At 43.3% G+C, this 23,448-nt stretch overlaps 1 protein-coding gene across 1 annotated transcript in view; it reads right to left on the reverse strand.

The window, feature by feature from the left end:
* REC114 (REC114 meiotic recombination protein) overlaps nt 1–23,023 on the reverse strand; it is a 381,896-nt gene extending 358,873 nt beyond the window's left edge. Inside the window, exon 1 of the mRNA XM_082253508.1 lies at nt 22,945–23,023. The gene's annotated coding sequence lies outside the window, so the exon portion shown is untranslated. The remainder of the gene's footprint in view (nt 1–22,944) is intronic.
* Nucleotides 23,024–23,448: the final 425 nt, after the last annotated feature.

Below are 23,448 nucleotides of genomic sequence, written 5' to 3' on the forward strand. Positions count from 1 at the left end.
TGGGACCAAATCCCCATTTTTATTTATGGATTGTCTTCATATTTGATAGTCATTTCTTTTGCATGTGTGCGCTATTCTTTTTTAATATGAATAAAAATATATATATAGTCCGTAGTGCAATGGTGCTGGTATTAGATAGAGCAAAAAAAGTCCTTTTAGTGCAGCTATAATAAGTGCCGGTGCAAGTGGATATGTTTATGCAGTAGTGGTGTGACCCTCCACTTCACCTCCGGTGCTGAATGGTAAGATGGCCCACCTACCAGATCCAATGGATTCCTGTTGGTGTACGCCAGCAGAAATCAGTACAGGCTTGGTCTCGGTTGTTCCGGGTCCCTGGTGGTATATGGGGGTCCACAGCTTGCGCCTGTGTGTGCTCAGGATGTAAAAGAAAAAGGCTCCTCATCGTGCAGACGGTTAAAAAATCCTCTTTGTTTTAAAAGCTTCACGCAGTAACAAGATAAAATATAATGATGTATTGGAAAACTGAAAAAACTGGTGCCCTTGCAGACTTTGCAAAGCCTTGCGGCTCTCTCCGATGTCTGCTAGTGAGATTTACGCCGTACCCGGAAGTGGGGTTCAACTGAGGGCCCAGAACGAGGCAGCGTGCGTTGCAACTTGACGTGTTTCGTCATAGAAATGACGTCATCGGAAGTTGTGCGTACGCTGCGTCGGTCTTATTAAATAGGGAGAGAAGAAGCCATATCCGCCCTCAAGTCCTCCCCTTTTTTAACACTTGACATTGCCGGATAAACACCTCAAAAAACCCCAAAAAAGGCTTATGCCCACATAATTTATTGGTATTATCAATGAGCCTGGGGATGCTTATTATTTATTATAGGCTATACCTAAAAAAGTTGGAGTACCAAATCTTATGAGTACCAAAAAGATATCTAGTTTACTGTGCGTTACCAATTTTGGCCAGGAGATGGTGTTATGAGGTACATGGTACTCATTCTAAAAGTTAATGTACTACATACAATACGTATGGGGCAGCATCGCCATATGTGATTAAAACCATTAAGCAAAGAGTAGTAATGCTGTATATACCAGATTGATATCAATTAAAAGTAAAAATATATATGGCCCCATACGTGTTAATCTGCTATGAAAATGTGTATATCTTAACGGTATTTATTGCACTTTATGGACGTTATTAATCCACATAGTGATCATTTGTCAGCACTTTGATGATCTATATTGCACCTTAATATTGGAACATTGATGGTGAATAATTTTGTTGTCTTTATAATTTTTACCAAGTATATTACACAATTGTGACACTTATAAATTTCTTCACTACACTGGCACAAGGTAGTAATACCTTAATAAAATCTTTTTAGGCATTTTTTTAATGCATTTTATATGTATATTGTCACATAATCAACATATGTGGTAGGATTCTCGAACCCTCCTGTATTTGTGACCTTTCTGGCTTGTCCATGATGTCTGAGCCTCTCTGTTGGTGACTTTAGCAAGCAACAGCAGGATGCCGTCCTTCATATTTTCTGGGCATGCAAAAAGCTGGATAACTTCTGGTCTCACGCTGATTTATCTGTTGAATGCTGCTAGGGCATGTATCCCAGCACTCTGGAAGCAGGAGTCTCCCCCCTACACTCTTTTTTTTCCACTAGACACTCTTTACATGCACATGTGAATATGCTGAGGTTCTTGCTGTGGAGGAGTGAGACTCCTTTTCACCTTCCCTTCTTCCCCATTCCCTCGCAGCAAAAGGTGGCACTACAAAATATTAACTTAAGGGGGCTGAATAATTTTGCACGCCCAATTTTTCAGTTTTTTATTTGTTAAAAAAGTTTGAAATATCCAATAAATTTCATTCAACTTCATGATTGTGTCCCACTTGTTGTTGATTCTTCACAAAAAATTACAATTTTATATCTTTAAATAAATATATAACAAAACACAGGACAGACAAAGACAAAACAGACAGAGAGACAAAGACAGTTGGGACTTTAAATGAGGCGGTGCCTGCCCAGGGCTAGCCGCCTCCATCCCTGTTCATTGTATAAGGGGGGAAGGGGAATATGAAGGATAAAATGGGGGATAAAAAGGGGATATTGCAGGGGATCGGCATGTTGGTAGAATATATATAATGTGGTATGAATTATAAATAAAATAAAAGTACATGACATAGCATCAATGTAAAATAGTTTATAGAAAAGCCGATGCCCTATATAGGTATTAATGAGGTAAAACGGGAAAGGGGGGGACCAAAGCGGGACTTTAAATGAGGGGTGCGGAGTCGGTGGTCACAATAAAGAATGCAATTTTATAAAGATAAAGGTTTTAATGTATGTCATGAGGAAATAGCATATATGGCATAAATACATTGATACAGTTGACATCAACAATACATGTGTGAAATGGCACAATCCCAATGTAATAAAAGGCATCGTAAATGCCAAATCATAACTCAAGAAATACACAATGAGAAAAATAGATCATTGATAAAAACATTAAAACAGGTAACATGTTAATATTGGTAAGGAGTGCATCCATGTTAGACTCAACGCGTTTCGTGGATACATTCCACTCGTCAGGAGCCAAGTGCACCCCAAATCATAATTTCAAGGGAAGGTCATTTCATACAAGATGTTGTAGATGGGTGCTCCCAAGGGGTCAGAGAAGTCTGTTCCGGGAGCTGTAGGAGCCCAGACTGGGGACAAAGGCACACCACACAGGCATTCTACGATGTCATGAAGGTGACAAAAGTGTTTGGGAGATGATATCAAGATGTTGATCTCCAAGGATATCTATGGGTAAGGATGTTCGATTAATATAAAGAAAATTTTTCACTGTGACTACAGTGACAGGTAGGGAGTAATAAAGTTGATATAAAGGGTAAATCTAGAGGTAAGTATAAATACCTAGATGAATTAAATTCAATTAATCGAGGGAGATAAGCTGGATCATCTGAGAAAATTCAGGAATGCTGAAAAAGGAGAAAACTAATTGGTAAAAATATATAAAAATATGAGAGAGTGTATATATGTATGTTGGAGAATATACGTAAAAGGCCACACCCAGCAATGATATTGAGTGAATAATGGTGACTGAAGAAAGTGAGGTGCGAATTGTGAAAGCAAAAGTGAAAGGGTGAATAAAGGTGAAAAATGAGGGGGGGGGAAAAAGGGGGGGAGGTGCCTCAGTGCTAGGTAACAATCAAAAGAAATAGGAAAGCCATGGGAGTGAAAATTAAGGAATAGGGTGCAAAAGTGTCCAAACCACCAAGGGCAGTGATAGAGAATGTGAAAGGGTAAAGGTGCTCAGAGCAGCATCAGGGGGCAAATGAGGTGACAACGGGGAATGCCAGGAGGAATACCTAACGTCCGCAGCGATGGGGCTCCTAGCGTCACGTCCGCGCTCAAAAGTGGAGGAGGCGCTGTCATGTCCAGGATCAAAGCGCCGTCCCGGATCCAGATAAACGCCACCTCCCTATGTATGAGCGTGAGAGTGGGATCACATGGCGGCGCGAGGACGCTATCAATAGACGTCACACGCACAGCATGGATGACGTGGCGCCGAGGCGCGACAGGGAGCCACCCATACCCCCGCGCCCAATCAAAGGATGGGCGGAAGGGGGGAGAAGGGAGGCCGCCGAAGCGCCTCGCAGCTCCCGGAAGTAAACGACAGACCATGGGATATATACAACCTAGTGATAGCAATCTATAGAATACGAATAAGTTACTATCCATGACAAAAGGGACATACTCGAAATAAATATGTATAAATAGATATTGCCAAGATAGTAGCAAGCCCAAAACAAAGGGGGGAAGGGGGGAAGGGGGCCTGCATATGGACCAACCGTGAACCAACCGCACACCTCCATCCCTATGCATATTCAAAAAATATATAACAAAACACAGGACAGACAAAGACAAAACAGACAGAGAGACAAAGACAGTTGGGACTTTAAATGAGGCGGTGCCTGCCCAGGGCTAGCCGCCTCCATCCCTGTTCATTGTATAAGGGGGGAAGGGGAATATGAAGGATAAAATGGGGGATAAAAAGGGGATATTGCAGGGGATCGGCATGTTGGTAGAATATATATAATGTGGTATTGATTATATATAAAATAAAAAAACATGACATAGCATCAATGTAAAATAGTTTATAGAAAAGCCGATGCCCTATATAGGTATTAATGAGGTAAAACGGGAAAGGGGGGGACCAAAGCGGGACTTTAAATATTCGTATTCTATAGATTGCTATCACTAGGTTGTATATATCCCATGGTCTGTCGTTTACTTCCGGGAGCTGCGAGGCGCTTCGGCGGCCTCCCTTTTCCCCCCATCCGCCCATCCTTTGATTGGGCGCGGGGGTATGGGCGGCTCCCCGTCGCGGCTCGGCGCCACGTCATCCATGCTGTGCGTGTGACGTCTATTGATAGCGTCCTCGCGCCGCCATGTGATCCCACTGTCGCGCTCATACATAGGGAGGTGGCGTTTGTCTGGATCCAGGACGGCGCTTTGATCCTGGACATGACAGCGCCTCCTCCACTTTTGAGCGCGGACGTGACGCTAGGAGCCCCATCGCTGCGGACATTAGGTATTCCTCCTGGCATTGCCTGTTGTCACCTCATTTGCCCCCTGATGCTGCTCTGAGCACCTTTACCCTTTCACATTCTCTATCACTGCCCTTGGTGGTTTGGACACTTTTGCACCCTATTCCTTAATTTTCACTCCCATGGCTTTCCTATTTCTTTTGATTGTTACCTAGCACTGAGGCACCTCCCCCCCTTTTTTCCCCCCCTCTTTTTTCACCTTTATTCACCCTTTCACTTTTGCTTTCACAATTCGCACCTCACTTTCTTCAGTCACCATTATTCACTCAATATCATTGCTGGGTGTGGCCTTTTACGTATATTCTCCAACATACATATATACACTCTCTCATATTTTTATATATTTTTACCAATTAGTTTTCTCCTTTTTCAGCATTCCTGAATTTTCTCAGATGATCCAGCTTATCTCCCTCGATTAATTGAATTTAATTCATCTAGGTATTTATACTTACCTCTAGATTTACCCTTTATATCAACTTTATTACTCCCTACCTGTCACTGTAGTCACAGTGAAAAATTTTCTTTATATTAATCGAACATCCTTACCCATAGATATCCTTGGAGATCAACATCTTGATATCATCTCCCAAACACTTTGTCACCTTCATGACATCGTAGAATGCCTGTGTGGTGTGCCTTTGTCCCCAGTCTGGGCTCCTACAGCTCCCGGAACAGACTTCTCTGACCCCTTGGGAGCATCCATCTACAACATCTTGTATGAAATGACCTTCCCTTGAAATTATGATTTGGGGTGCACTTGGCTCCTGACGAGTGGAATGTATCCACGAAACGCGTCGAGTCTAACATGGATGCACTCCTTACCAATATTAACATGTTACCTGTTTTAATGTTTTTATCAATGATCTATTTTTCTCATTGTGTATTTCTTGAGTTATGATTTGGCATTTACGATGCCTTTTATTACATTGGGATTGTGCCATTTCACACATGTATTGTTGATGTCACCTGTATCAATGTATTTATGCCATATATGCTATTTCCTCATGACATACATTAAAACCTTTATCTTTATAAAATTGCATTCTTTATTGTGACCACCGACTCCGCACCCCTCATTTAAAGTCCCGCTTTGGTCCCCCCCTTTCCCGTTTTACCTCATTAATACCTATATAGGGCATCGGCTTTTCTATAAACTATTTTACATTGATGCTATGTCATTTACTTTTATTTTATATATAATTCATACCACATTATATATATTCTACCAACATGCCGATCCCCTGCAATATCCCCTTTTTATCCCCCATTTTATCCTTCATATTCCCCTTCCCCCCTTATACAATTTTATATCTTTATGTTTGAAGCCTGAAATGTGGCAAAAGGTCGCAAAGTTCAAGGGGGCCGAATACTTTCGCACGGCATTATATTCTGCTATCCAACCAGTAAGTGGAGCTCCCAGCTAATTTTCATATTCCCTCAAATTTTAAAATGTGAATAACTCATCAGGTTGACTTGTCCTTTATTAGACAATGCAAGCTTCATGGCAAGAAGATACTTCTGTGCTGTCTCTTTAGATGGTCCATAGTGCTCTGAGAATCTCTTGTCCTTTGTCAGATATAAAAGTATGTAAGTATGCAAGTAGCTGAGGGGAGTGCAAGACTATTCACTATAACAGAACAGACCCAACGAAAGTTAGGTACCTTTAATGAAAGTTCAAAGCTCCTAAAAGGTTAAAGCATTAAAAATGGTATTTCTGACCTACCGTAAAATTAAATTAGCTGATGTTCATCAACGGACACAGCATTTCATCTTGACCATAGGGTAATACTGCCCCTTACGGGAGTAGGACACTAGGCAGAGAAAAAAGCTTGAGCACGCCTATGGGGCAGTCTCTGGGGGTATACTCCCACTTCCTGCTTTAGGTCTTCAGTTTTGTAACAAGCAGTGTCAAAAGAAACAAACCTAACTCCATAGAGGGGCGGGTGCTGTGTCTGCCACTGAACATCAGAGAAATGGATTTTATGGTAAGTCAAAAATCCCATTTCCTCTTTCGTTCATTAACAGGCACAGCAGGTCATCTTCTTAACCGTAGGGAAGTCACAAAGCAGTGTCAAACATGAGGGGTGAGAACAGCAGAAAAATACAACTTCCCCAAGGCTAAACCTAGCCAACCAGGTAACTTGGAGCTCAAATGTCAACAACTGGAGCTCACCTGAAAAAAAAGAAACACTCTCAAAGAGGACAAGTCCTCTAAACAGCAGCCTGCAAAACTTTGCGGCCAAAGTAGGCATCCGCAGATGCCAACACATCCACTTTATAAAACTTAGTGAATGTGAGTACAGATGACCAGGTGGCCACCTTGCAAACCTGCATCACTGAGGCCTGATGACGGAAGGTCCAGGAGGCACTAAGCTCCCGAGTAGAGTGCGCCTTGACAGGGAAAGGAGGAACCTGACCCTAATAGATTAAGCCTGAACCACAGTTTGTCTGATTCATATGGATATGGTGGCAGTAGATGCAGCCAGCCCTTCCGAGGTCTATCCGTGAGGAGAAATAGTGGGTGTGACTTCCAAAAATACTCCGTAGCTGCCAGATACACCCTTATTGCCCAAACCACATCCAAAGAGTGCAAGCATCTTCCTTAGAATGCTTAGGTTTGGGACACCGGTAGGGCAACTCAATGTCTTTGTTCAGATGAAAACCAGAGACTACCTGTGGAAGGAATGATGGACATGGACGAAGAACCACCTTAACCCTGTGAACCACCAGGTAAGGTAGACAAGACAGCACCTGCCAGTACAGACACCCTGTTCGCAGAAGTAATGGCCCCCAAAAAGGCCACCTTCTGAGACAACATAAGCTGGGAATTTCACTAATAATTTCAAAGGGAGGCTTCTGGAGAACTGACAACACCAAATTGAAGTCCCACGGCGGCAATGGAGACCGCACTGGGGGAATCAAGTGTCTCACACCCTGTAGAAAGGTATGCACCAATGAGTTTGTGGCCAACAGACATTGAAAGAAAACCGCCAAGGCCGAGACCTGGCTACTAGGATGACCAGAATCTATACAGCAGAGAGGGCTGGAAGGAATAGTTCTGCCCACCTTAGAATGCCGGCTACTTCCCAAGCCGCCAGGACACGTCTTGTGCCCCCTTGATGAATGACATAGGCCACAGCTGTGGCATGGTCCACTTGAATCCGCACAGGACACCCCTGGAGACGACGTGTCCAATGATCCACACAAAATCTGATCGCTCGGAGCTCCAGTACATTGATCGGTAGCCTGGACTCCTCCAGAGACCAGACCCCACCCGGATAGGCTGGCATCCATGGTGACAACCGTCCAGTACAGGGGAAGAAATTATTTTCCCTGACGAAGTGCCAGGAAATGACGCCACCAAACCTGGGACCTTCTCGTACTCCGGCTCAAAAGGAGCAGATTGCGCAGGGACTGAGGATCTTTGTTCCATTTTATCAGAATCTTCTTTTGCAGAGATCTCATGTGGAACTATGCAAATGGAACCGCCTCAAGGGTAGACACCATCAGGCCCAGCACCTGCATGCAAATCCAAAAAAGATGATCATCTGCTGGATAGCAGAAGCTGAATTGCCTGCAGCAACTTTTGAAGTTTCTCAAGAGGAAGAAACACTCCAGAGTCAGGCCCAGATAGTCCTGGCTTGTGGACGGAAACAGATCAGACTTCTAAAGATTCAGAATCCAACTGAACTCCCTCAGCGATTGCAGAGTAATCTCCAAGTTGTCCAACAAGGCAGTCAAAGACCCTGCTCGTAAGAGCAGGTCGTCCAGGTACCCCAGTACCACGATCCCCCGCTGACACAAAAATGCTAGAACCCGGGGCCAACACCTTAGTGAGGACCCAAGTAGCAGAGCGGAGCGGAGGCGAGACCAAAGGGTATTGCCATGACAAAGCGGAGGAAGTGCTGATGGGCAACACATATTGGGATGTGAAGGTAGGCATCCCTGATGTCAATGGAGGCGAGAAAGTCCCCCTGGTGTAAGGACACCACCACCATGTGCATGGACTCTATTAGGAAATACTGTACCCGCACAAAGCGGTTTAGCGCCTTGAGGTCCAGTATTGGACGCACCTTGCCCTCCTTCCTGGGGACTGTAAACAGGTTTGAGCAAAAACCTTTAAAACGTTCTGACTTTGGAACCGGAACAATCACCCCATGAAGTAACAAGTCTTGCACAGCGCCATAGAGATCCTTTAAGCGATCTGAGGACAGGCGCAGGTTGGATGGGAAGAACCTTTCCGGAGGATATGATCGAAACTCGATCTTGTAGCCGGAGAGAAAAACTTTGTGGGCCCACTTGTTCTGGATCAGGGAGGTCCAGGGATCTGGAAAGCAGCAAAGACCTCCCCCCACCCCAGATACGGGTGAGGTCGCCCTCTTCATGTGGAGGAATGATTGTCTGCAGGACTGGCAGAACCCGCTCATGGTTTGCCCAACCAAGACTTCATGGAACCCCTCAGCGGAGGCCCGAAAGGGCATGGATCCCTTGTCATGAGACCCTGAGGGACGAAAAGGCCGCTTGTGAGCCAAAAAGAAACATCCCCATCTATGACTGGACTTCTTACCCTTGGAAGCCTGAGGAAGAAGAGTACACTTTCCCCCTTTGAGCCCTTTGATGATGTCATCCAAGGAAGCTCCAAACAGGCAATCCCCCACGAATGGAAGATCGGACAAGATCTTTTTAGAAGCCTGGTCCGCAGACCAGCATTCCAGCCAGATAATGCGCCGCAGGACCCCTGCTGAGAAAGACAGTCTAGCAATCAGGGGAGTGGCATCCAAAGAGGCATCACAGACAAACTGTAGCCCTTGGACAAACTGATCCACCAGCTCCACAATGGCAGGGAGGAGCTGTTTCTCCTCCAGGTCCTGGCGTAGAATTTTGGCCTATTCAGTCATAGCTTGTGACACTAGGGCTATAGTAAATACCGGCCTAAGTGCCAACCCAGCCACAGTGATTATGGTGGGTCAAGGCCTCCGACCGCCTATCAGCTTGGTCTGAGAAGACCGGGGACTCTTCAAACGGAATTACAGTGGCTTTATTTAACCTGGAAACGAGGGAATCTACTACAGGAGGTACCATCCATTTTTTAAGGAGGGGCTCCTCGTAAAGGTACCGCATTGCAAAATGCTTAGGGATTGCAAGGGTGTGTTTTGTGCACCCCTACTGTTTTGAGACAATATTGTCAAAGAAGGCATCAAAGGGGAACAACCTCGCCGCTTTTGAGAACCTGTGGGTGCCAAAGGTGACCCACGCCTCTGATGCTGTGTTAGTCGCATTTTTCATATGCAATGTTTCCCGCACTGATACAATCAGTGCATCCACTAGCGCCTTTTAATGTGCAGCTAGAGGACCAGAGGAATCATCCTCACTATCGGAGTACGCAGGGGACGTGGACGCAGACCTCGATGGGTCACTTGTGTCTGCGGCGGGCGAATTTGACTCTGGATCTGAGGAGACAGAAGAAGCAGGTGAAGGCGGGGGACACTTTATGCTAGCCCGCTTGCCCAGGATCATATCTACTTTGGACACCAAGGACTCCAGGACTGCCATCAGTGCAGACAGTTGTTGGGCCCGGAGGGCCCCGCAGCCTCATAAGGGGTCGTGTGGTGAAACATGCTCCATAAATAAGGATGGGAACCCAGAAAAAGAAATGTAAAACACTGCAAAAGGGACACCCCACCGGGCTGTGGCACTACAAGGCCCAGCGCAGGGCACTACCGCTGCAATAGCAGGAAGAGGGAAAGAAAGCCCCACAAAAGGCACTCACCACCACTGGACAGGTACACACAGCCCAACCATCTGCACACCATACGGCGATCCTGAAGAGTAATATCGCCATATCAGCACTAGAGGTCGACCGCTGAATCACTGCTCCCTTTTGACTCCAAAAACATAGCCGCTGCTATTTGCAAAGGAAAACCATAGAAACATAGCCGCCGAGGCTACAAAAACATGGCCGCCGATCTGTAGCACATAAGGCTACAAGAAAATGGCAGGCTTGTGTAGCTCCCGGGGACCCCAGGGGGGCCCCGGAGCACAAATAATGACCCCAACAGGAACGGGGGCCTTGCCAGGTGCCCCCACCAGGCCCATTCCCCTCCTGAAGAACGATATTTCGGTCGCCGGCGACGTGCTCCCCCCCCCCACTGCCAGTGCAGCACCCCATGTAACCTAAAAAGGTATGTCCGACCTAGAGGGGGGTGTGGCCAGATGGGGGGCAAAGGCCGCAATAGACCACTGAGACGGGGGAAACGCAAACTGGGAGGGAGGGGAGCCCGGGGGTCTGACCTTAACAGTGAAGGGCCCATGTCCACCCAAAAAGGCGCCAGGGGTAGAGGGGGTACAGCTACTTACCACACCAACAGGGTGGGCATCGCTCTGGACCGGACACCGCTCCATCGTAATGTGTGTGCTGTCAGCCAGGAGGAAATACTGTGACCCACGCCGAAGCCAGTTCGTATACATCCTCACGAGACATTTAACTCGCAGGCCAGCCCCCATCCAGTGGGGCTATGTCGAGGCCAATCTTGCATGGAGCTGCAGTCTGCACGCACTTGCTGGCCATACTGATGGGACCCTAAGGATCTAGATTATGCAGTGCGTCACCCAGTCCGGCACTTGACTGTAGATTCTCACCGGAAAAAAAATGATAGAAAGAGGAAAAAATTCCATATGAAAAGAAAAAATTGCCAGGACCAGAAATCCCAGCAAGGAACTAGGTCCTTACTCCTGACTAAGCACAAAAAAACTGGAGACCTATAGCAGTAAGTGGGGGTATACCCCCAGGGACTGCCCCATAGGCGTGCTCAAGCTTTTTTCTCTGCCTAGTGTCCTACTCCTGTAGTGGGAGGAAAATTGTACAGTCAAGAGGATGAAGTGCTGTGTCCGTCAATGAACAAAAAAGAAACCTGATTTTTTATGCATTTAAACTGACATAATTTGCATAGTGCAGTGTCTTGTGCTGCCATTTAATTTGAATGATGCACCAAAGCAACCCGGACAGTTAACACAGTGCATCTGCATTTTAGATGTGAACTGTCTATGCAATTTTAGTGCGTTGCATTGGGAAAATTGGTGCATGTCCAATTGTGAATTGTAGTGTGTTGGCAGCCTGTTTAAAGTGAATGTGTTGCCTTAATACAACATGCTAATACATGTTAATGCATCTGTGTTACCACTACACACTGCTGTAAACAGACCCTTAGTCTGTTTAGTTTCACATGTGCATTTTTTTGCCCCAAATAATTAAAGTTCTGTGCTGGCCTTCCACTTAAGTGTCTATTTATAAAAACAATTGCATATTAATAGCTTTCGCTATAGCTTAATAGCTATTAATCAAGCCAAACTACATGTACGTTTGTTTTGTGGGAAGCAACCACCTGTTGTGAAAATGGGGCAAAATCAAATGCTGTTAGGCTATTTCGTGTAATAGAGGACAGTGCTCACCAGTGGCCTGTGTAAAAGAAAACACTGTTGCATGTAAGTTGATACTTTGTACAATCTGTTGCGGACATGTCTCCGCTGACATCCGATGCCCCATAGAGATGCATGGGGCATCCGCACAGATCCGCCTGAAAAACTGACAGGCGGATCTGAACGGTCCGCTAGTGTGAAAGGGGCCTAACCCGTGACTGTGCTTGGCGTGCAATCCAATACTAAATGAAAGAACTGTATCCATTGTTAGAGTTAGAGAAATCTAATGGGGGGGGGGGGGTAGAATGACATCAGAACTTTTGCAGTAGTCTTCTTTAAACTAAACTGTTTAGAATAAAAATACAGATTTAACCAGACCACATCTTCGGCCATTGAAGGAAAAAGAAATAAAAATACATTTCTACTCAGTCAAACCTGTCTCCATACCAACTATCCGTAACATCATGAATGAGTTTAATCAACCTGACCTGTAAATATTGTGTCAAGAGGAGGAAGAAGGAGGAGGGGAAATGTAGGAAAAGAAGAAAAAGGAAGGGGGATGCCTAAGCAAAAAACTGTTGGGGAAAAGGAAAGAGGGAGGGTTGCTCTGTCGGACCTGGCTCCCAGAGCCTCTGCATAGCCCCAGTTTGAACAGGTGACTAAGTATCTAATCCAGGGATTCCAAACTTTTTCAAATTTAGTATGTTTGTGCCTTTAAATGCTAGCCAGTTTTTCATGGTGCATAATCCAAGATAATTTGTTTTTGGTGATAGCCTAGTTTATCCCCAGAGTTATCCAGGCTCAAGCGATAAGATATCTTGGCCGCCAGGGAAAAAAAAAAAGAGTTTTGAGTAAGTTTGGGTATCTTGTCCGGAAGGTCACTGAAATAAATGGAATGGAATGTTTAGCTATGTTGACATAGGTCACTGAGTGGATAAGGGTAAAGATTCTATTCCAGAATTGCTTGACCTTTGGACAGGACTCCCAAACATGATACATAGTGCCCTCTTGTCCACAACCCTCATCCTCCTCTTTTTTTGAAGCCTAATTCCTTTTCTCAAGCTGTCTGATAGGTAAGTTTGCCTGTAAGGCTGGAAAAGAGAGAATACAACTCTGAGATGCCCCCTTTTGTTTCAGGATGTCTTGTGCATCTGTTTTTAAAAAGAGTTCTCGTAAAGTCACTTATAACTCGCAAGAGAGTTCAGAAAAAAAGGGTATTTTGCAGAGATGGAACAACTCGGATGCTGGCATCTCTAGTTTAGAGAAAATGACTCCTCTGCCCTCTGTGAAAATGTCCTATCCTATTCAGACCTTTATTGATCCGTCAACAGATTTAATGGAGGGACGGGGGGAGCCCATGGATTGTTGGAGAGGGGGCTACAGATATGTGTAGAGATTTGTTAGTGAACAGCCCGCAGAAGAACTGCCACATCTACTAATGCCCAGCAGAATCGTTGATTGGCACATAGAAATTCGGCAATGCTAATAGGCATGCGCAGATAGGCACTAACGGCCATAAAGATTTATGCACCAGTGTGCATGCGCCTGCACCAAGGCACGCGCAATACGTGACAGATTCTGGTGCCCAGTGGCCTGTTTAAAGCCAGCAGCATCAGCCACTAGTTGCTTAAAGATCTTAAGCTTCACCATGTGTTCCTGTTCTTGAAGCTAATGGATTTCCATTCCCGGCTTTGACCCTCGGCTTGTTCCATTCTGCTCCTGTCTGCTGATCCTGTGTATGACCTCTGGCTTTCTCTTCTGGACTCCTCTGCTGCCTGATTATCAGTGTATAACCCCGGCTTACTCCTGGCGTTGCTGGCTGCCTCACCCTTGGCTGTTACTTCGTGTATGACTACTGACCTGGCTCCTAACCCTGGTCCTGGCTCTCCCTTTGGCCAATTCTCATCTGGTACATCTGAGGCATCCTTGCCCAGCAGTGCATCCTGCTCGTCCAGCCGACATCCAGCAGACATCTCATCACTGAGCCTGTCGCAGCTGGCAACCCCTGCTTCTTTGGGCATATCACTCCCTGTCACCACCTTCAGGGGTGCCCTGCACTCAGCCATGAGGGAAGCCCTCTCAGCACCTCGGCCCCTGAACAGGTACGTGACAAGATTTGAGGCCATGTTCCAGAGATGTAAGGAATGTGATAAAGTGGGGCTCAAAATTGCTCTGCGATTCTTAGGGGACAGCCAAAGAAGGAGGTCAGTCGTATGTGGGGTGCCTGCCTGAGCCTCAAGTGTAACCCAGTCTGGTCTGTAAGTTTTGGAAAAAAAATGTAGTTAGCTGAATTAGTTTAGCTGCCTTATAGTATCTCTGAAGTGACTTAGAAACGTACAGGGTTTAGTGGACAAGTCGACATCTACCAAAGCTCTAAAAAAATTTAAAGATCAATGATTTTCTTTAGCTTTCCTCATTTAAAAGGGATAATATCAGTATTGGCAGTAAGCAAAAGTAGTACAAAATTCTGGGAAATGTACATTTGGTTACCACTATCCTGCCCATCCAGGAAAGAGTATAAGTGTTCCAATTTTTAGTTCAGTTTTCTATAGAGGAGTAATGAGGGATGTAGCTGAAATGATGATACATTTGAGGTAAGTTTTATATCAAGGTATGCGAGAGTCTATGTACACCATTTAAAATAGAAGGAGGCCTTAATGGATGCTAAAGTCAAAGCAGTAAGGTTGATGTCAAGCATCTTCAATTTGCTCTGCTTCACTTGCAGGCCCGAAATGATACCAAAATCAGACAAGGTTTTAAAAGGGTAGGCAAGGTCACCATCAGCTCTGTAAAAAACATTAACAGGTTGTAGGCAAATAAATCACACTTATGGGTTTTACCGGTGCAAAAGATGCCGTGAATGTTTGGATTGTATCTTATAGCTACTGCTAACATTTCTTTAGCATTAATGAATAACAGCAGCAAAAGGGAGCATCATTTCCCACCCACCTTCTAATGCCCATACGAATTACCTTGCAGAAGTAAAATACTTATAACCTATCCTCAGGGTGCTCTAGTCCAGTCACATGATGGACTTTCAGGGGCCGGTTTCAGGCAAAGAGCCGGCAATGGTTGCCTCATAGTAAGCCTATGGGTATTGTCACTTCCCAGGCATTCCATCCATTGGCGGTGCTCTCTCCTCTCCCCTCAAGCCAGCTGCTGGGGAGATCATGTGACCAGACCGCAGCTCTCTGAGAATAGGTAAGTATATGAATTTTCCTTTAACATGGTAGTTAGTATAGGAGTTAGAAGGGGGGAGTGGGAGCCATTTTAGGCTTTGTTAGTTCTAGCCCAGAATTCCACTGTAAACAAAACATGTGCATAATTATTTTGGGTCTCTAACTCTGAGTAGTGAAGGAAGAATAAAAATTACAACCCTGAAACATGCACCTAAAATTGATCATCAATATCAGCTTTTATATTTCTGTTCCCTTTATGGATCATTTAATACAGTATAATTAGTTACCCATGGTATGCAGTTTCCAACAGGAACGGAACTCAGAGAGTGGAGCCCAAAAAAACAAAACAACAAAACTGCACCTGATTATTTCCCCATTACTAATCTACCATGCATTGTTCCACATTGTGCTTCTGTGAGGAAGTATCCATCTTAGCAGAGGTATTAATTTGCTTTCTCATGACAGAGTAAGGAGTAAGTTAACAATAGATAAATTAAAAAAAAAAAAAAAAAAAAGAAGAGCAGAGTCTGTGGACTACTTGTTCTTTTTTCTGCCATCACTTTTCTATGTTCTATTAACGGCTCTTACTATGGATACAGATGGTGGTCTGCTATGACATATGATATGTGCTTCGAATGTGGTGAAGCCAGCTTGACTCCACCCTACAAATAAAGTTCATCGATTTGGTTATGGGCTTAGAGACAAATGAGGTCTAGATCTAGATTACAAGCTTTGTATACAGTTCCCATCATAACCATCTCACTACCGACATCCCACTTATTTCTTTCTGCCAGCTACTTGAATGCTTATCAGTCATAAGATCCTGTGGTGCATGCATCTTATACCAACTATCTTTTCTACACTTTTATAACATAATACTGTTGTCATCGAAGTACTATACTATAGTCGCCATTATAAAACATCAATTCGTTTCTTTCAGTATCTCTAGACAGCAACACCTATCTACCACTACATCAACGACAGGTCTAAAGTGTATAGGACATTTTAGATAAAATAAAAATCCATTAGAGCCACTACAAATTGAGCTTTCAAGTTAGCCCATCTAACAAAATGGTAGATTCTACCAGATACTATGATGTACCCCCTCAATTATTGGAGTGGTGTACCCCCATTTTACATCCTCATTGCCTTTTAGAACCATGGCCTCTAAATATTGCATAGTTGCTATATGTCCTTATATATATCCTCTACACCAGTGTTTCTCAACTCCGGTCCTCGGGGCACACTAACAGGCCAGATTTTAGGTATTACCTTGGGGAGATGCAGACTAGAATACTGCAATCACTGAGCAGCAAATTATATCACCTGCGATTTATTTCAGTTTTCTTGCAAACCTGGCCTGTTCGTGTGCCCTGAGGACCGGAGTTGAGAAACACTGCTCTATACAATACTGATAAATCAGTTAAGATCAAATCCAGTGTTAAGATCCCCTAGTACTAGTATTTTAGTTTTAAATATCCACTTGGATTCCTTTTTGCTGAGATCCCTAATAACATTGCACCCCCTCCAATGTTTCTGTGATATTTCTATACCCCAAAATTGTAGTTCGTTTGGGGTCTCTGCTATGGTTTAGCCTAAAATGAGTTGTCACATTATGCTTTTATATCCCATTTTAATATTATAAACATGTTCCCTGCTACTTTTTGCCTGGGTCCTTGTAGTGCTTTCTACATACTGCAGGCCACACAAAAACTTCAGTATGTATATTACTCTATCAGTCATCAATCAAGTATTATTAGTTGTCGTTGCTATGAATGTTTCTCTTATTTTCTAGTTATTTCCCACGTTTGCAAGCTTTATACCTGCCACACACGTAAAAGTCAAAAAATGTCATAATTTGTTTCTGTAGGGGATCTCCTATATTTTTACATCCATCCTACCATTGAACATGGACCAGTGTTTTGCTATAATTTTTTCAGCTTTCCTGTATTATACATTATAATCCATACCCACTGCCATTCTGAGACCTTTCCCACCACTATTATTTTTTTCCTTAAGCCCCGTACACACGTACTGATAGTCGGTCGAACGATCGGCCGTCTTTTGTCCAGGGCTGTCGTGTCTGTTGAAAACTGCAAAAGACTGCACACGAATTTTGTCGGCCAACAACAGCCGACTGCAGAAGTGATGTCATGTGATGGTTAACTTTCCTTGTCTTTTTTCTTTTCTGAGCATGCCCAGTCTTGCTAATCTGCTGTCTTTCGGCCGAAATCTGTACTGACTGGCGAACAATCGGCCGTTCTGGTGTTGGCCAACAAAAATTTTAATGCCTGCACGACAGATTCTGTTCGGCCGAAAATGCGCTGTCGGCTGTCGGAAGCATCATACTAACAAGCCTACAATCGGTCGTCAGCCGTAAATATATCAGTAAGTGTGTACGGGGCTTTAATCCTGAATAAGTGTCTCCCCTTCCATTTGCTTTACTCTTTGGGTTTCTTTATTAAAAAATTCTTTATCGTATTCTTCCTATACAAACCTATTGCTTAGAACTCAAGATTATTGCAAAACACCATCATTCGTGATGCAATTCCTCCTTTAATTACATGAGTGTTCTTGTGACCTTCCTTTTATTTGTATATAAACCTAGGAAAGTATTATGAATCTGCCAGTAATATTTTTTATTATTATTTAGCCTTGTTTTGAATTCTTTCAAGCTCAACCAGGCAAATTTCCACCCCAACCCCATGAGCTGGCACATGTTATTTTCGTGGGTTTCACTTGATTCCATAGCCCACCTATCATTAAGGTTTGAGGGCAAATCCACCACTTGACGGCATCTCTTACCATCTCTGGGATAAATATTATTTTTCTAGGGAATACTGGTGACTGTCCCAATTTGAAAAGATGTAGTTCTGTGTCCTTGTGTGCAATTGGACCCACTGAACTGCCAGGGTTGCAGCCATCATCAAGCCTATCAGTCGCATGTCCTCTCTTATCGAGTAGCTTGAGAGCATCAGAAACTTCACGACTTCTGCTGGAGGTTCCAAATGTTCTCTCAAAAAAATCCTTGAATTTTCTGAATCTAGAACGTAACCGTAGATCAGCTTATTTGAAGGGACTAACTGTGATTTCTCAAAGTTGATGATTCACCACATCTCCTGAAGATATGTTTTTGCTGTTTCCAAACTTCCTTTGGTTGCTGCCGTTATGCTTGCGAAAATTAGGAGATCGTCCAAATACGGAATAGTTTCCACACCCTTTAATCTCAGACTTTTCAGAATTTCTGCAGAACTTAAATTTTTTTGACAGAATATATTAGCTCTATTCTGAATTTTTCGTATTGGACGAATTTGTTTACTCGTTTCAGCTTTAGGATAATTTTGAAGCTTCCTAAAGGTTTCTTTCTCAGGAAGGTTTCTTTCTCAGGAACACATGCTCCCAATCTTTCTTCCAAGTCATTGGGATTGTGGCTTATCCTTTGACTGAGAAGAGGTGAATAAGTACCCCCCTCCTTGTCTTTACCTCTCTTAAAGGTCCAGCATTACCTCTTTCCACCTGACCTAGGGTGCCCACTGGCCATTTGCTGCTGATTGGGGGGACAGAACCCCTTCTTCCGATCTGCTGACCTTTCCAGCACTGACGTTAGTTTAGAACCAAACAGTTTTGTTTAAGTCTGGAAGGGATTTTAGTATCTGCTCCGGTGGGGTATCCTTGAGCAGGTGGGCCCTCTCTGATCTAGCTATACATCCAGCGTGCGGCAATACATTACGTTGCTATTGCTGGTCTAAAGCTGGCCACACTGGCCTCCTATACGCGCTTTAGGCATGCTTACGCTCTGTGATCCATTGGGGTTCTTGGGAGTGCCATCATCATCATCTTTAAACAACAGGTCTGTTTTTCTAGAAACTTTTGCCAACAGAGGACACTTTTTCCAGATATCCAAGTCTTCCTCAAGAGGGAATCTTCTTTTTCAGCTATTAGGGAGGAACGCCTTCTTTTCTGGCTCCTGCCTCTCTTGCAGAATGGTGTCTTCTTCAAGCTGATCATGAAGCATGGACCTTTTCTTTTTTCCTGAATGCCAAGGTGTCATGAATGGCCTTCAACAGCTCTTCAATTTCCTCTGTAAAAAATCAGGATTTTTTTCAAATTACTTTACTTTCCTTCATGAATTTCCCCCTCTTCAGAATCTGAATGGCCCTCTGAATTCTCTTCCAAATCATATGAAAAGCTCTGCTCCTTCCTCCCCACAGTGGGGCTAAAAGTAGCTGTGGATAACCCAGTGCCAGAAGTACTTGGAACTGCATCTCCATGTACAGACTTATCCATCAGGGTTCTAAAGGACTGTAATGTAAGTGCCAATTTGTGCTTTAAACTTTGCATGAAACCTTTGCGCAAGCTGTTTGTTTTTTTTTCTTTTCATGAGTTTATCCAAGCAATCTTTACATATGGCTTTGTTCCAAGAGCTGTACATTTTCTTTTTACAGGATGTGCAACTTTCTTGGAAGATCCGCCACCGGATGGCTGTTCGCTTTTCTCCTTCCGAGGGTTTGCCTGCAATAAGCACAGATGCCCCAGTCATAACTTAGTAACTGTAAATTATAGGATAAGCTACAGCACCTAGTGCTAAGGAGGAAAAATTTGTAGCCAACCCCTCATTTCCCTGCATGAGAAGAAGTCCACCAGCTAAGAACAACAGCGGTATGAAGAAGTGACAAGAGGACCACCTCTTCCCTTATTACCTTGATTCATGCCTCCCCTGTCTCTGCTAGATCTGCCTCCATGATGGCCACACAGCAGCTGCTGACCCCAAGGTCACGCTTCCTGTCCAGCATCTTAAACAAGGGGGTTGATGGGGCTCCATCACCTGTGTCTGTACTCTGTACCTTTGTGGCTATGTTTTTCGGAAGCCGCTTTTTCCTGTTCACAGCGCACCAGAGGGGAAACAAACCAAGAAAATGGCAGCCCAAAAGTGATGTCACATGTCGAGTGCCAGAGGTAACGTTAGAGATGCATGCCAGATGTGATGTTGCCTTCCTCTCGGCAGCCACGATGAAGTACCATGAGGTGTCAGGACCTGGCAAGCTGGCACGGAAGCCTCCCACCATGGCATCAAATGTCTGGGCACAGTAAGTAATGAGGCAGAAGTCCTCTGACCCCTTACCTGGTAGGAACAGCCCCACTCCCCCTGGAGCATGTCCCCCGAAACACACAAAAAAAAACATAAAAAAAAGAGAAAGAGGGTCTCTCAGGGACTCTGTTTTAGACTCCCCCCACCCCCCCCCCCCAAGCACATCACAGGAACAGCTGAAGCAGGGAGGCACCTCCTCACTAGTAAGTTGGACTAAAAAGGATAATAATAATAATAAAGAGATCCTGTCTGGCCAGAGGAAACACATAAAACTGAGGAACTGTATGTGTCTGTTAGGTGGGAGGAGCCTATCTTTTGGGTAGCTGTTCTGAAAAATGACTTGGGAAAAATTGTTAATGACACAGTGGACTGGATATTTTTGTTTTTTTGTTTGAATTTTGGTATAGCCAACATGCTGTTTAGTTCCCTCACAAATAAGCACTTAAAAACTATGCTGGTATGCTGGAATATTATATGCTAGGCATCATTTGAAGAATTTTATGTTGTTTTGGATAAATCTAGGCAGCAAGGTACTTTATTATGATGTATCATTTTAAAAGTTTTGGGTGACACACTGTACAGGTAGTTTTTTGTGGTAGTGCCGCACTTCAAAGGATTAAAATTGATAATCGATGTGAGAGTCACAGAGGTGTGTAGGCAGCTTAGAGTTTAGGGGTATATTGCAATAGTTGCACAGGAGGTGTCAATAATTATTTTGTTTAATTTGATTTATAGTCTACAATTACCTACAGTATGTATATAAAAAAAAACACTTAATGTATTAAACATTATCAGTATTAACATCATATTCTAAGACTTAATACGTATATGATTAATGCACGATTGATTATGTGAAGTTTGATGTAAGGAAACGATGCTGACCATGGCAAAGCATTTTGTTTAGCAAAGGCAATGTAATTGCTTTGAACATCCAGCAGGTGGGGCGTTTACTTACAGGTCTACCATGTAAAACATGGAATTTTCCTTAAGTCCTTTTTTCTTTTGGAGAAAAAATGTGTTTGCATGCATTTCCAACAGAGTACTACGTGAAAAAAAGTATTCCTATTTGTATTTTGTACTCTGCAGAAATTAGATAGGCAGAGTGAAAAGCAAAACATTATCAACTCTAGACTGCTGGCAGGAATATCCCATCTTCATTATTGCTGTTAGTCAAGAAGCTGCCTCCCAACAAAGAGAGCTAATGAACATGTGCAGAGCTACCCAATTTCTGAAAAAAATAAAAAATAAATAAAAAAGATCCCTGAGACTAAAGAACAGAAATTTGAACTTCGAGTGCTGATATCAGGTGCACCAAAAACAAAAATCTAAAGCCTGCATACTTTTTATTAAAAAAGAAAACAAATAACGAATGCAACATTTTAGCTATCAGTATGATTTAAATTATCTACCTCCTTCCACAGTAAACTGCTAGGAACCAGTACCTGTCACAATGCCAGAATCTATATAAAGATTCATCTTTTATTTGCTAATAGAATGTAAAAAAAGAAAGAAAACTAAATGAGGCCCTATGCAAACTTGGTGTTTAGAATGGAGCTCCAGTGATTAGCGGCGGGTGGAAGGCCTGGGGTGTCCTGTCCAACCTTGCTGCCTGCAGGTTATAAAACGCTATGAGAATATGACAGCTGCTTTAGCTAGATAATGTACTTAGCTGCACGATCATTTAGGGCAGTTTGTGCTCTGGGATGAATGCCTGAATAGCAGACTTCCTGTGTTCCAGGCATTTGTCCCTGGGTGCATGTGGCCCTAAACATTTGCACAGCTAAGTGCATCATCCAGCCACAGCATCCGTTCGACTCCCAGGGTTTGACTGGCTGCCACCTGGGTCCTCTGACCACAGCTAAACCCCCACAGCTCCATGCACCATTAAGAAACACCCAGTGTGCTTGGGGCCCTATTGAAAACTCAAGAGTAAATGTGTGATAACCAGTAAATATGTAAATTGGTAAAAAAAATTGAATGCAACACAATGAACTCAAAGAGGCAGTTAAAATATATTGCTTCACCCTTTGGGTGAGACAAAAGAAATCACTTAACAAAATCCACAAACAATGGGTTTAGACATCCTTGTCCTTTCTCAAGTTCATTTCACTTTTGACTGATCCATTTATAAAACATTGCATGGCCATTTGTCCAGCAAATATACAAGTACATTTGTTCTGTGTGAATCCGGCAAAAACAAGAAATGCAATATAACAATTTTAGCGACCACCAGATGGAATTAGCAAGTAAATGTAATCGATGAACATTTATCTGCCAGTAGTTACATTTGTGTGCCAATTGCCTCTAGAATTCTTTAGAACTATTACATGGTATATCTTGTTACCAAGATTTGTGTATTTCATATGCTCTTCAGCTCCATAATGTCATAACATGATGTTTTACTACTGCCCATTATAAAACAACATACGTTTAGAAGGGAAAACAGTCTAGAGAACAGTTTTTTTTTTTTTTTGCTCAATTCAACGAATGGCTATGCAAATTGTTTATAAATAAGCCCCTGAGTGTTTTAGCAGAGTCTGCTTGGTGCATGTACTTGTATAGCATGCAGCTCATCCATGGTTTAAAGATAAATATACTGTATGTCATTCACAATGTCCATATAATGTAAAAGTTATAAACAACTTAAACTTTTAAAAACAAAGCCAAGCATTCCTTACTTGTGATTTGGACCCAAAGAGAAGACGATCAGAGTTCTTTCCAATCTTTAGCCATGCTTTTGCTGCATTTAGAGAGAACCCTTCCTACAAACAAACAGGAATTACAACTAAAAACTTTGACTATAACAACTTATAACAACAAATTAAAGGCCAGTGTTGATAGTATTGGTGGCCCTACTCACCACCATAAAAAAACTGATTGGGTGGCTTTAGAGCTCAAACAATGGCACTAAAGTCATGCCTGTAGCTGAAGCTGCAGCCATCAGCTTGTTTTAACCACTTGGAATTCATCCAATACCTATAGCTTTTTGAAATTAACAGTCTCCATTTTGGCAACATTTCTGAAACAATTTGGGTAATTTCAGCAAAACTTTTGACTTTGGTGGATACACTGGTAATCAGTTCGGAGTGAAAAATTACTAATAATAAATAATAAACCTTTCTCTTTAGTTTAGGATAGAGTAAGGAAAGATTAAAAACTTTGTCTAGTTTTTACTGCTATCT

The sequence above is a fragment of the Pelophylax lessonae genome (genome assembly GCF_965119305.1).
Source record: "Pelophylax lessonae genome assembly, chromosome: 4".
Classification (NCBI taxonomy): domain Eukaryota; kingdom Metazoa; phylum Chordata; class Amphibia; order Anura; family Ranidae; genus Pelophylax; species Pelophylax lessonae.